At 41.1% G+C, this 13631-nt stretch overlaps 1 protein-coding gene across 3 annotated transcripts in view; it reads left to right on the top strand.

Moving 5' to 3' along the window:
* The window catches only part of LDLRAD3 (low density lipoprotein receptor class A domain containing 3), a 298023-nt gene that overhangs the window by 11891 nt on the left and 272501 nt on the right, over positions 1-13631 (top strand). The gene's annotated exons all lie outside the window — the stretch shown is intronic.

Genomic DNA, 13631 nt, shown 5'->3' with positions numbered 1-13631 from the left:
TGGTGCCTTGTGAGAAAGTAATGCCACAGGCCTGTAAAGTGTTAACAACTACATGCAGAGCAGAGTGAAGCCCAGGATTTTAAACTCACTCCCAAGCTCTTTCCAGAGACCTGAGAACCAGACTCTCCTTTTAATGAGTCATTGTAATATATAGAGACTGGTGATAAATTGGGTGAGTTCGCTGGTACCCAAATCCAACTGTGATTTTTAACAGACAAATAGCTCAGTGTGTAGACGGTGTTGTCTCTGTCCTGGAGAGTGGCCACAAGGAGGGAGGGCAGGCCCTTTAGCTTACTCTGGAACAGGACTTGGGCATCTGGGTGCTGCTAGCATGTGAAATTTATGAATAACTTGATTTAAAAGACTTGCAAACCCAAGGTGCCAGTGTTCCAGGTGGCAGTGGGACACTTATGTGTTTGTTGGCATAGAGAAATGAAAGCATAAGGGGTGTTTAATTTTATTGCATTAAAAATCCCTTCTCATTATTATAAAGCCCAGTGAGTTTGGCTTGTGGAATGTCAGAAGTGTGTCCTCTTTGATGGCATTGCTGGAACATTTTCCTTCAGCTTTAGCCTTGAATCAGAGCAGTGTTCTCCAGGCGTCGTTAAGCTAATTGGACATGGCTGAAAAAGGAGCCCTGGTCACACTTATAGTTCCATAGTCAGTTCAAAAAAGGCTCTTGATTGATTTGGAAAGTTCTAAATTTAACTTGTTTTTTTTAAATTATAAAAATAGGGGGAGTTTGGGGAAGGGAAGAGTGGTTAGCAACACAGGGTAGTTCATCAGAGTTAAAGCTGTAAAAATTAGTTAATGCTAAGAGAAACCAGAACAGAACAAATAAGGTATTTCAAAAACTGATTGATAAAAACATTGACATAAGTTTGATTAAAAAATATGATACTGGCAAGTGAGCCCAGCTGGCAGGAACCTGGGGAACAGCAGGACTGAAATGAGTTGATCCTTACTACTATAAAAGAGATAAAGTTGAAAAGAATGACTTTTACATTAAGAATATTTGGTATTAATGAAAGATAGAACTAATCTTGTAAATGTTATAGTAAACAATAAACATTGGTGGATCCTATGAAGGGCAGTGGTGATACCGTAGGGTAAAGAGTCAGCATACCCAGAGTTCATTTATGTTTTTCAAGTAAGTGATAATGATAATACAAGAAAAGCTAACATATCAAAAATATAAGGTTCAGTTTTTGAATAATAAACATACCAGAACAATCAGAGATGATAAAAAATGTGAATATATATATTCAGAGAAAGGAACCCTGCTCAGAATTGAAGGGCAACATCAGCATCTTTTGAAAGTATCCATAAAATGTGACTTGGTAACAATCCTGAACAGAAAAAAAGAATTCTTCTGTTTTCTTGTGTGACTAAAGCTCCAAGAGGTGGGATGGGGTCTATTGCGTTTTTGATGTTTATCTTATTTGCTGTTATACTCCAGAAACTGATTCCATGCTTGGCATAGTGTCAGGGACACAGTAGGGTTTCCTCTAAGTTACCTACAAGAGGGAATGGAGGGGATCACTAAAGTCATGACTGTGACTTTGAAAAGGAGATCAAGTTGGGAGTCAGACTAAGCCATGGTGAATGAAATTTACCTGGCCAAGCTAACTTTACCCTTTGGTGAAAATTGTTTCTCTCTCTCTCTAGAGTTTAGAACAGTCTCACTGATCTTCAAAGACTTGGAAAGAGCTTTACAAGAGACTCCTTTTGCTTAAAAAGACAAAGAGAAAGAGGCCTTTGAGAGGGCAATGGATTATAGCAATTTTAAATCAAGTGATGAATTAGATACATTATGAGACTAGCATGTGACATATCAAAAGGGTTTCTGACAGGCTAATGAAAACTGCTATGCATCTTAATTCCATTTGAAGGGAGTTTACATAGTTTACTTAACAAGTAGGAGAGGTCACCAAGAGGAAGGAAATGAAAGCAGGTCTGTTTTATAAAATGTCAGTATTTGGCTGGGTGCGGAGGCTCACATCTGTAATCTCAGCACGTTGGGAGGCTGAGGCATGGGGATCACTTGAGGGCAGGGCTTCGAGACCAGCCTGGCCAACATGGTAAAACTCTGTCTATACTAAAAATATAAAAAGTAGCCGGGCATGGTGGCACATGCCTGTAATCCCAGCTACTTGGGAGGCTGAGGCATGAGATTTGCTTGAACTTGGGGGGGTGGATGTTGCAGTGAGCCAAGATCATGCCACTGCACTCCAGACTGGGTGACAGAATGAGACTCTCTCAAACACCACCACCAGCCGCCCCCCCCACCCCCTCCACCCCCCCGCCACCACCACCAACAAACCAGCATTAAACACATTAAATAATAAGGAAGAGTTGGTCTAGTTTAAAAGAAAATAAAAGTTTTCTGGTCAAACCATGCAAATGATTCCAGGAAGGAAGCACACCAGTAAATATAACATTAAAGGAAAATGGAAGACTATAGGTATAAATACATCAAGTAAAGACTAAATGTAAAGCAACATGTTACTAACTCTAATTAAAAGAAATCACTGGTAAGGCATGGTGGCTCACGCCTGTAATCCTAGCATTTGGGAGGTTGATGCAGGCGGATCACCTGAGCTCAGGAGTTTGAGACAGCCTGGGCAACATGGCAAAACCTCGTCTCTACTAAAAATACAAAAAAATTAGCTGGGCATGGAGGTGTGCACCTGTAGTCCCAGCTACTCAGGAGGCTGAGGCAGGAGAATCACTTGAACCTGGGAGGAAGAGGTTGCAGCGAGCCGAGATCGTGCCATTGTACTCCAGCCTGGGCGACAGAGCAAGACTCTGTCTCAAAAAAAAAAAAAAAATAAAAAGTAGAAATCACCTATTTGCTCATTTTAGGACATGTAATAAAAGTCAGGAGATATAAATAGAGTGAAAATTTAAGGAAATAAAATTCATTATGTAAAGACTACTTTTATGGTATCAGATAAGTAATTTCATACCATTGAGCATTGAAATAAACAGGGTTACAACAAATGGCAAAAGGTTCATTAAACAACAAATATCTGATCATACTCACATAAAAAGACATGAAGAATTAGGAACATAATGAAAGGGTGTTTAAGATTCTTCAAGTATAAAATTAGCTAGTGCTTGCCAAATTTTGGAAGGTTAAAATATTTAGAGAACACATAGTTCTGTTGTTTTTAAGTAAAATCTATGGGAATGGGGAAGTGCTTATCCGGTGCTGAGGACTGGGTGGTGTGTGCAGTGGGCTTGGTGGGTGGGACTGACCAGTTCCTGGGTGGGTCTCACCAGTTCCCTGGGGAGCCCCCAGGGTCCTTTCCTCTACACACCTGCTCCCTGGATCTGCAGAAGTGCTCACTAATGGAAGCTATGGGGATAAAATCATTCCTGCTAATGAGATGAGAAGGTTGATTAACTTTGAGTAGGGCTTAGTGAGTCTGACACCAGTGACTACCCAATGGGTGTCTGCTGGTGGGAATTTACAAGAGCAGCTTAGGGCCTCTCATATGGATGGAAAGAGGACTTGAAGTTTACTGAGAAACTGAAGAAAGTGTATTTTTGGTATTATATATTATTAAGCATTCACAGTATTTAAATTATTCGATAACAGAGCTGGGCATGGTGGCTCATGCCTATAATTCCAGCTACTCGGGAGACTGAGACAGGAGGATTGCTTGAGGGCAGAAGTGGAGGCCAGCCTGGGCAACATAGCAAGACCTCATCTCTAAAAATAACATTCAAAAAAATTATTAGAAAACATTTTCCTGGTTAAGTATAGTGTATTTTCTCTTTTCAGATTATACCATATGGATTATTTTGTAGAGCTTTGCTACTCCTAGTGTGGTCGACAGACCAACAGCATCAGCATCACCCAAATCAGAATCTGCATTTTAATAAGATCCCCAAGTGACATGTGTGCATATTAAAGTTTTGAGAGGCATTGATATAGTGACTAAGAATACAGGCTTTAGAGTGAGTCAGTCTGGGTTCAGATTCCAGCTCCTTGCCTTGACCTTGGCTAACTCTCTTACACTTTTTCAGTCCATCACATCTTCCTCTATTAATAGATATAATAATAGTCCTTACCATGTAGAAATATTTTAAATAAGATAATGCATGTAAAGCACTTAACTTTATGTATAATTGTTCACTAAATGTTATTGATTAGTAATAGATTTATTATAGAAACCTGGACAAAAGGTAGAAACACATAACATACAGTGTATCACCTAAGGTTTTTTTTTTTTGAGATGGAGTCTTGCTCTGTCACCAGGCTGAAGCACAGCGGCACAATCTCAGCTCACTGCAACCTCCACCTCCTGGGTTCAAGCAAATCTTCTGCCTCAGCCTCCTAAGTAGCTGGGACCACAGGCGCGTGCCACCACGCCCAGCTAATTTTTTTGTGTTTTTAGTAGAGACGGGATTTTACCATGTTGGTCAGGATGGTCTCGATTTCTTGACCTTGTGGTCTGCCTGCCTTGGCCTCCCAAAGTGCTGGGATTACAGGCGTGAGCCACTGCGCCCGGCCTCACCTAAATATTTTTAACACATTGGTTTATTTTTGATTTTATATAGTTTTGTTCATACATAGAATGCAATTTCATGTCCTGCCCTTTTCACTCATGAATATAGCATAAGCATTTTCCTGTGTTCCACTATCTATGAGTACAAGGAGTGTCCCATCACAGAATGCTGGGCGTATTCTGTGTATTGATGTCGGCTGTAAAAATCATCTGACCCACCCAAGCCAGCAACATGCTGCCTCACAGCTTGTATCCTTGTCTATACTTAGGAGATGATATTACCTGGCCCCTCTGCTTTTACCTGACAGCCTTTAGAATCCAGTTAGAATCATGTGGTATGTAAAAACAGCTAGTTAAAAAGTAACCTGGGCTGGGCGCGGTGGCTCACACCTGTAATCCCAGCACTTTGAGAGGCTGAGGCAGGTGGATCACTTGAGCTCAGGAGTTTGAGACCAGTCTGGGCAACGTGGTGAAACCCCGTCTCTATTAAAAATACAAAATTAGCCAGGTGCAGTGGTGTGTACCTGTAGTCTCAGTTACTTGGGAGGCTGAGACAGGAGAATTGGTTGAACCCAGGAGACAGAGGTTGCATTGAGCTGAGATTGCACCATTGCACTCCAGCCTGGGTGACAGAGTGACACCTGGTCTCAAAAAAAAAAAAAAAAAAAAGAAGAGAAGAAAAAAGTGAAATGCTGTACACATCTGTGTTATTTTAAGTGGGTGATTCTATGTGTAGAAAAAGCCCTAAAAACAAAAATTTCTCATTGACTCCACAATTCCATTTCTAGTACTTTAACCCAATGAAATAGTTTGCAATGTATACAAAAGTTTAGCAATGAGGATACCTGTGTTTGTGACAGTATCGTTTATAGTGGAGAAACACTGGAGACTAACAAAATGCTCACTAGTAGGGGAGAATTATCATGTCAGTATACTAAAATATTATGCAGCCAGTTAGGAGGTGTCACTGACCTGACCTGTGTTCTCCAGTAAGGTGGCCACTAGCCATGTGGGGCTACTTAAACTTAAATTAGTTAAGTTTAAATAAAATTTAAAAATTCAGTTTCTTAGTCGCACCCAGCTTATTTTCAAATGCTCAGTAGCTCCATGTGGCTGGTGGAACCCTATTAGATAGCACAGATGTACAGCATTTCTGTCATTGCGGAAAGTTCTAGTGAGCAGCGCTGCTGTAGAATGATTCTTCCATGGAAAGAAAATTCTTATGTAACAGATGATTCAAATTCGTAGTGTGTATATGTGTGAGGTAAGATTGCCCCATGGTGCTTGGTGCTCAGCACGTCATTTCTTTATTTTTCTACATTTAGTCCAATCTGGCCATAGTAGTCCCTACTCACTAAAAGCTAGAGACCTGGTGTCAGTCACCTCGAAGTTTGGTGTATGTCAATTCTTGAGGGCCCCACTCTTCCCATAGGCTCCGCTGGGACTCCTGGGTGCCTGGTCTGGTCATGGGTGTTACTATTTCTTTTTGTTTCGAAGCCTGTTGTTGCCCAGCCTTGGACCTTCTTTTCTTCCAACTTCTTCAGTCCACCTCTTGCTTTCACTTAACTACCCCCTACATTTTACAGTAGTGATAGTCAACGGTTGGGGAAGAGGAAGCCACCCTCCCCTCCCTCACTGAGACTGATGGAGAGTGTTACGTAGGGGGTGGACAAAAGGCTGAAAACCATAGTACATGAGTACACGGTAACAACCACCCCAGACCTTGATTCACATGCGCATGTGTGAGCTCCTCTCGTCTAGTTTGCAGACCCTCCTGGACACTTTTCAAGAACAATCTGCCGTTACTGGACCCTCCATCCCCTGCCCCTTCCAGCAGTGTTGGGCCTCCGGGTACCCAGGCCTTGACACAGGGCTGAACTGGCACAGATCAAGATACTGTCAGTACCATAGTGATCCCTGGTTCTTGTTGGCTTTTTTAGCACATGATTCTGGTCGGCTTGATGGAGAAGGAATGCTGTCTTCCAGCTCACACCTTTCCCTACAGCTCAGCGCAGCCCTATGCAGTGTGTGCTCTTGTTTGCTCTCTGGTCTTACTAATAATTAAGGATATGTGTTTGCAGACGGCGTCTCACAGAAAGTTTCCTGCTGTTCACCCTTTGAAGCCTGGCTAGTGAGTCTCCTTCTCTAGAAAAGTGTCCTCCCATTTTCAACTCCCAATCAGAGAATTAATCTCTGACTTCTTAATGGCCGCCTCTAATTTGTATTTGTTCATGTTGAACTTAGCACATGGTATTGCAATTTATTTATGCTTGTTCCCTATACTTGAATGGTTATTAAGCCTAGATGATTATAAGAGTAACTTGGGTGCTTTAATATATTAAATACAGTATTTAATATCTTAAATATTAAAAATTATAATTAAACTAATAAATTAAAACATTTTTAATTACTGTAAATTTTGGAATCTTCCAAATAGCATAAAAGGTCTGAGAATAATATAACAAGCACTAGTGTACCTATCACATAGATTTATCAGATTTTTAATATATGTCATTATAATTCAGGCTTTCCTTTTAGAAGAAAAATATGGATGGGTCCGTGGTGGCTCATGCATGTAATCCCAACAGTTTGGGAGCCTGAGGCAGGTGAATCACTTGAGGCCAGGAGTTCTAAACTAGCCTGGCCAACATGAAACCCATCTCTACTAAAAATAGGCAGAAAAATATTAGCCCAGTGTGGTGGGGCACAACTGTAGTCTCTGTAGCTACTTGGGTGGCTGGGGCAGGAGAACTGCTTGAACCCAGGAGGCGGAGGTTGCAGTGAGCTGAGATTTCGCCACTCTACTCCAGCTTGGGTGACAGAGCGAGACTCTGTTCCTCACCAAAAAAAGAAAAATGTATTACAGATAGTGTCAAAGATTTTGCCTCATCCCGTTACTCTCTCTTGCCCCAGAGGTCATCACTATCCTCAAATTTGCATATATACTTTCTTTCTCTGTTTTCGATCTTTTACTACTGATGTGCATTTATATCCCTTGCATAGGATTTTAAAGCGAACGTAGGTGCTATCAAATGGCCTATACTTCTGCAGCTGGCTTTTTTCATTTACCGTTATAGTTTTGAGTTCCATCCCCCTTATAATTTTGAGTTCTATCCACATTGCCACATATAGATACAGTTTATTTTAACTGCTGTAGAATATCCTATTGTATGAATGTACTAAAGTTTGCTCATTCTTCTCTTAACAAGATATTTAGATAGCCATGGCTAGCCACAGTAGTGAAAATTTTTGTGCGTAATAGCAGGACTTTCTCTGTAATAGTATTCTTGAAGTAGAATTCCTGATCAAAGGATTTGCATGTTTTCAACCTGAGTAGATATTGTCAACTTCTCTATAAAGTGGTCCGACCCATTTACGTTCTGATTAGTGGTTTATGAGAGCATCTGTTTCTCCACCTTTCTTCCAACATTTGGAATTTAGAGTTTTAAATTTGTTTCTTCAAGGTGCAAGGTGGTGACTTGCTGTGGTTTTAATTTGCCTGCCCCTGAGGACTAGTCAGGGGAGCAGTGGGCTGTGGCCAGGCCTGCCCCCTCATCCCCTGCTGAGGTGGATATGGATGGGGAACCCCAGGGCCATTGAAACAGTTAAGAGGCGGTTGTTCTACAGTCGCCGTGGCATGAATATCCAGGCCCTAGTCCTGGACCATAGGGCTGGGTGATAAGGTCTCATTCCGCTGGAGATCAGAATGTTTACCATTTGTGTGGATTCTGGTGCCTCTGTGGCTCAGCATGTAGCAGGCAGTGAGCGGCAGCCACGTCCTTCTCCTTCCTGGAGGGTGTCTCATTCTGTGACTGCTGGAACCACTCATCCAGGGTATGCCGCTGTGAGAAGATAAGCCAAGCAGTGGGCATCCACTTTCTAGGCTCTGCTTCCAGTGCAGGCGTGAGAGAGTGATGGTTCAGAAGGTGGGCTCTTGAACCAAATGGTCCGAGTTCAAGTCCTGGTTGTGTGACGTTAGGCCAGTTACAGAGCTGCTCTGCCTCAATGAGTTCTTTACCTGTAAAAGGAGGATAAGGTTAATACCAGCCTCATGGCATTCTTCGGGAGAGTAGACAAGATCATGAATGCAGGTTACGTAGCCCATGCTGGCTCTTCAGGAGCGCTCACCGCATAGTTACCAATCCACACTGAGACCAGGATTGAGGGCTGGGAGTGTCATTTATCTCAAACCCCCAGTGCCTAGCCCAGTGCTGGCACTGAGTGGGAACTTAATAAATGCTTCTTAAATGCATGAATGAGTTTCTATTTAGTGACTTCTCATTTGTGGTTTGGTTTGTATAGCAGGCTATGTAAAGTTTTGAATTTTAATTTTACTCTAACAGTAATGAGAATATTAAAAATTTTTTTTAACTTTAAATTTTTGTGAGTACAGAGTAGGTGCATATTTACAGGGTACATGAGATGTTTTTGATACAGGCATGCCATGTGTCATAATCATATCATGGAGAATGGGGTATCCATTCCCTCAAGCATTTATCCTGATTATACTCTTTTAGTTATTTTAAAATGTACGATGTGGATATTTTAAACCAGGCACACTACTGTGATCCTGTTTGTGGTTTATTTCTTTTTTTTTTTTTTTTTTGACATGGAGTCTCACTCTGTTGCCTGGGCCGGAGTGCAGTGGTGCAATCTCAGCTCACTGCAACCTAGGACTCCTGGGTTCAAGTGAGTCTCCTGCCTCAGCCTCCCAAGTAGCTGGGGTTATAGGCACTTGCCACTACGCCAGTTAATTTTTTGTATTTTTAGTAGAGATGGGGTTTCACTATGTTGGCTAGGCTGGTCTCAAACTCCTGACCTCGTGATTCGCCTGCCTTGGCCTCCCCAAGTTCTTGGATTATAGATGTGAGCCACTGCACCCTGCCGTTTGTGGTCTTAAAACAGAGATAAATACTGTTGATCCACCTGAAAATGATAATCTGGAAAATTTTGATTACGAATCATAAACTTGAAGTTAGGCTTTTGTGACTCATTTTCACATTGACTTAAAAAAAATTATTCTGTGCATTTTTCCTCCTCCTTGAAATGTTCTTCCCTCTGTCTTCTTGGTCTTTTTGAAATGTATTTAATAACCTTTTTCTCTTTTTTGTTGATTATAAATCCTCACGTTTTTGGAGTTTGAACTTGAGCTTGTCTCCAAGTTCTAGGGGTATTCTCTTTCATGACCTAGGACATAATGCAGGGTTAGTGCTAAGTGAGATTCTGGAAGCAGAGTCTTTAGAATTCCAGGTATATTTTCATTTTAATGCTAGTTCAATTAGTTCGTCTCAGTCTCTTTTTGCCTCTACAGAAAGTATCTTTTTCATCCTAAATTTTGGGTTGAAGAGGGTATACCCACCTCTGGGGCCGTCATCAGGACTAAGTGGCTGATGATCATTTTCCATATGTTGGTTTGCACTGACTTCAAAAGGGTATGAACAGCTTGCGTCTGGGAGGTTCATTAAGTTTCCTGGGCTCTCTGGAGCACCTCCAGTTTAATAAGTGCGTACAGTAGACTAAAGAGCCTTAAAGATTTTGAAATAGAAGTGCCCTTTCTCTAAGTATATTTAGAGGAGGACACGCCGACTGTTCCCTTTCCTGTTTAAATACTTTTTATTTATTTGAGAGATGGAAGATGAAAGCAGAATGAAAATAAACTAAAATCTCTTTAGACTTAAGCTGTTTGCATACATAGGACACCATGAAAAGGACATTTAGTGGATTTAGAACCCAATGTGGGTGGGGAACAAGACGGAGGGTAAGAAGACTGGCTTTGCAAAATGAATCACAGTGCCACTTGGAAATGGTGATCTGAGTGAAGATATGGAAATAATGGTGTAAAGACTAAACCAGTAGTAGACATACCAGAAGAAGACATAATCAAAACAACACAGAGATCAGAAGTACAAAGATGTAGATTTTAATTGGAGAACAAAGTAGAGTTATATGGTGACAGTCACAGCTGTGGAGGGAGGAAGTCCAGGCCACAAGGACAATGGATTTAAATGCCATTCGATTACATTTTTAATTATGGTCCACTTGCATTGCCTGAGATATTGGGATGAACATATTTGTGCCTGTGCGTGTATGTGAAACCAACCATAGTCCCATAGATAGTTTTTCTGGGTAAACATAGAAATTGGCCCTTTTGGTCTTAAAGCTTGAAACTTAGATTTTTTTTTTTTTTTTTTTTTTAATGTGAGTTCCTTCCTCTGGGAATGATATTTGGGCCTCTTAAGAAAAAAAGGTATTAAAGAACTGAAACTTGCCAGATCGTTGCATCTGGATGGTTAGATGCCCGACCCCCTCATTCATCATGATTGCTTCCTTGCCCCCTCTAGTTCCATGTTTTTTTTTTTTTTTTTTTTTTTTTTCTGCATTGTTACATTTCTTCCCTAAAACCTCTAGTTTTAGTCATTCAGGGAGATTGATTTGAGACTGAGCTCCAGTCTCCTCAGCTTCAGCGCCCGATCAAAGCCTTCTTCCTTGGCAATAATCATCATCTCAGTCATTGACTTTCTTGGCGGAAAGCAGCAGGACCTAGACCCAACTTGTGTTATTGCTGTAACATACATACCCACATATAAACATTGCTGGCCTTTGACCTGGGAAGAAATTCAACACTGACCATTAAAGGTCTCCACTCTGTATCTGCTTACCACCTACTTTTAGATGACCTGTTTGAGATTATTGTCACTGGTTTTTTAAAACAATTGCTTATTGTTCACTTACTTGTAAATCAATATAGTAGGGATGGTTGGATGTGCAGAGCTTTCTCCTGAACTTAAGTAATTAGGAATTTATGAAGACAGGGAAAATGTGCACATAGGTCTCCAAGTAAGGTGTTGTATAGTAATGTGGGGAGTGGCACAAGAGTGATGTAGACCTAATGTTGCTGGAGTTAGAGGAGGTCCACATTTCTTCCAGGACTGATGAATAAATAAGGATTGGGAAGGCAGTCCTTGACGTGATGGAATTCCAGGATGGCATGGGCTGGGTCCCAGAGGTGAGAAACTATGCAGTATATTTGGGAAGCCATAAATATTACAAATTTTCTGGAGTCTTAAGGAGCAATGGAAGATAAAACTGGAAAGAAACACTAGAAACACTCCTACTACTAACCATGTTCCCGTTATTTGGTGCTTACTGTGTCCCAGCCACTGGGGAAAGTGCTTTACTCACTTGATTTTTTTGAATCCCCTCAAGATCCGTGTGAGGGCAAGACTGTCATGATCATGATTTGATCCAGTAGGAAACTGAAGTTCAGAGACATTGAACAACTTTCTGGGACTTGGGTGAGAGTAAGGCTGGGAATCCTGGGCTTTTCCAACTCCACAGTCCTACTTTGGTGGATGGGTGGCGAAGAGGCCACAGAGACTCCACTGAGGGCTCTGGGTTTGGGCTTTGGACATAGGTACTGGGAAGCCTTTCCCTCTCTCAGGGCTCTGTTTGGAAAGCCTGGGATTAGTCTCCACTTTGGAGGCTGTGGTATGTCTGAGTGTAACCAGGGCCTGGTCTAGGCTATCAGATGCAGGCTAGAGGGAAGAGGTCCCAGATTTGGACACTATTGAGGGAGTGGTTTCACTTGAACGGTGAGAGTAGAAGCTGGGCTTGTAAATTAGGATCAAGGCTGGACATGTTAGCTAATGCGTGTAATCCTAGCACTTAGGGAGGCTGAAGTGGGAGGATCACTTGAGTCCTGGAGTTCAAGACCAGTTTGGGCAACATGGTGAAACTCCATCTCTACAAAAAAAAGCAAAAATTAGCTGGGCGTAATGGTGCACACCTGTAGTGCCAGCTACTCAGAAGCCTGAGGTAGGAAGATAACTTGAACCCAGGAAGTTGAGGCTGCAGTGAGCTCTGATTATGCCACCACATTTCAGCCTGGGCAACAGTTCAAGACTCTGTCTCAAAAAAAAAAAAAAAGGTGTTGAGAAGAGTTGAGTTGGGGAGGAAGTGGAGGCAGCCAACTGAAACTGATTAGTATAATACCACAATTCCCAGGCTTAGATATTATGGACCAGTAAAATAATGAAAAAAAAAAAAAAAAAAAAAAAAAAAACCCAAAAAGTGTGGGCTCCTGATGTTGAGTCACCTGCTTTTATTTGATCAGATGAGAACAATGAAAACAAAATCACCCTCTAATTTTCTCGTCATTATTTTATAAAATAAATCATGTTTTAATACAAAAATGTCACAAGGACTCATCAGAATATAGGATGGTCCTTTAAATGGAATACATATAGTTCTAAGCAGAGCTCACTGCAATTGTGCATTCATTTTCTGCTTTTGTTGCTAACCAGTGAGTCCTTTGTCATGGACCAGGATGTTCCTGTAACACACATTTGGGAACTGCTGGTAGAGACTGTTCTGTTCAGAGGTTTGACTGGGAGGGAGAAGGCTTCAAGGCTGTGGCTGGGGGCCATGGGAGGGTATGGGTAATTTTTTTTCAGGTATGTGGGTATTTAGGATTTCAGGAAGGGTTTTCTAAAGCAGGGAGCCCTCACCATGTGCCGAGGAACTGGGAATGGGTAAAAAATTCTGGAGAGAAGAGGGAGGAAACCAAAACAAGATGGGAGAATAACATTTATTTAGCTTCTGCCAGGTGTACATTAGCAGAGAGGTCTTTCTCATTTAATGCTCATAAATAGTCTTTGGGGTCAGAGATGCTATTTTTTTAAGGAATAGTAGGAGGGTTTACTCAATTTAAAAAATTCGCTTTTTAAAATCAGAGGAAAAGAAGAAAAACAGTAAAAATGCCACTAATCATTAACAGGTTGCATTCATTAAGATGACGCAAACAATTTATTAAATACCTTTATGACCAACGTTATTTTATAGCAGATCCTGACCATTATTAGCTTTTGGATCTCTGAAGCTGGGCCTTGCTGCCAAGGCATGTTACTACTGACCTACTGAATTCTCTTACCCTTTTGTCACATAAAATTTTCTCCAACATAAAATTTTCATTGATTGTTAGTGAGATATGACGAAGAAGAATACCTGCAATTTGTCTTTGGGCAAAATAAAATGTTTTATCTAAAAATGTAGTATACTTTTCCTTTAAAAATGTGTACATAAAAAGGATTTGGATAAAATGTGTTGAAATACCAG

Source organism: Sapajus apella, unplaced genomic scaffold (assembly GCF_009761245.1).
Source record: "Sapajus apella isolate SASKATOON/1434 unplaced genomic scaffold, GSC_monkey_1.0 scaffold14, whole genome shotgun sequence".
Lineage (NCBI taxonomy): Eukaryota > Metazoa > Chordata > Mammalia > Primates > Cebidae > Sapajus > Sapajus apella.
Note: the sequence above shows the minus strand (reverse complement) of the source record. Positions and strands in the feature narration are given on the sequence as shown.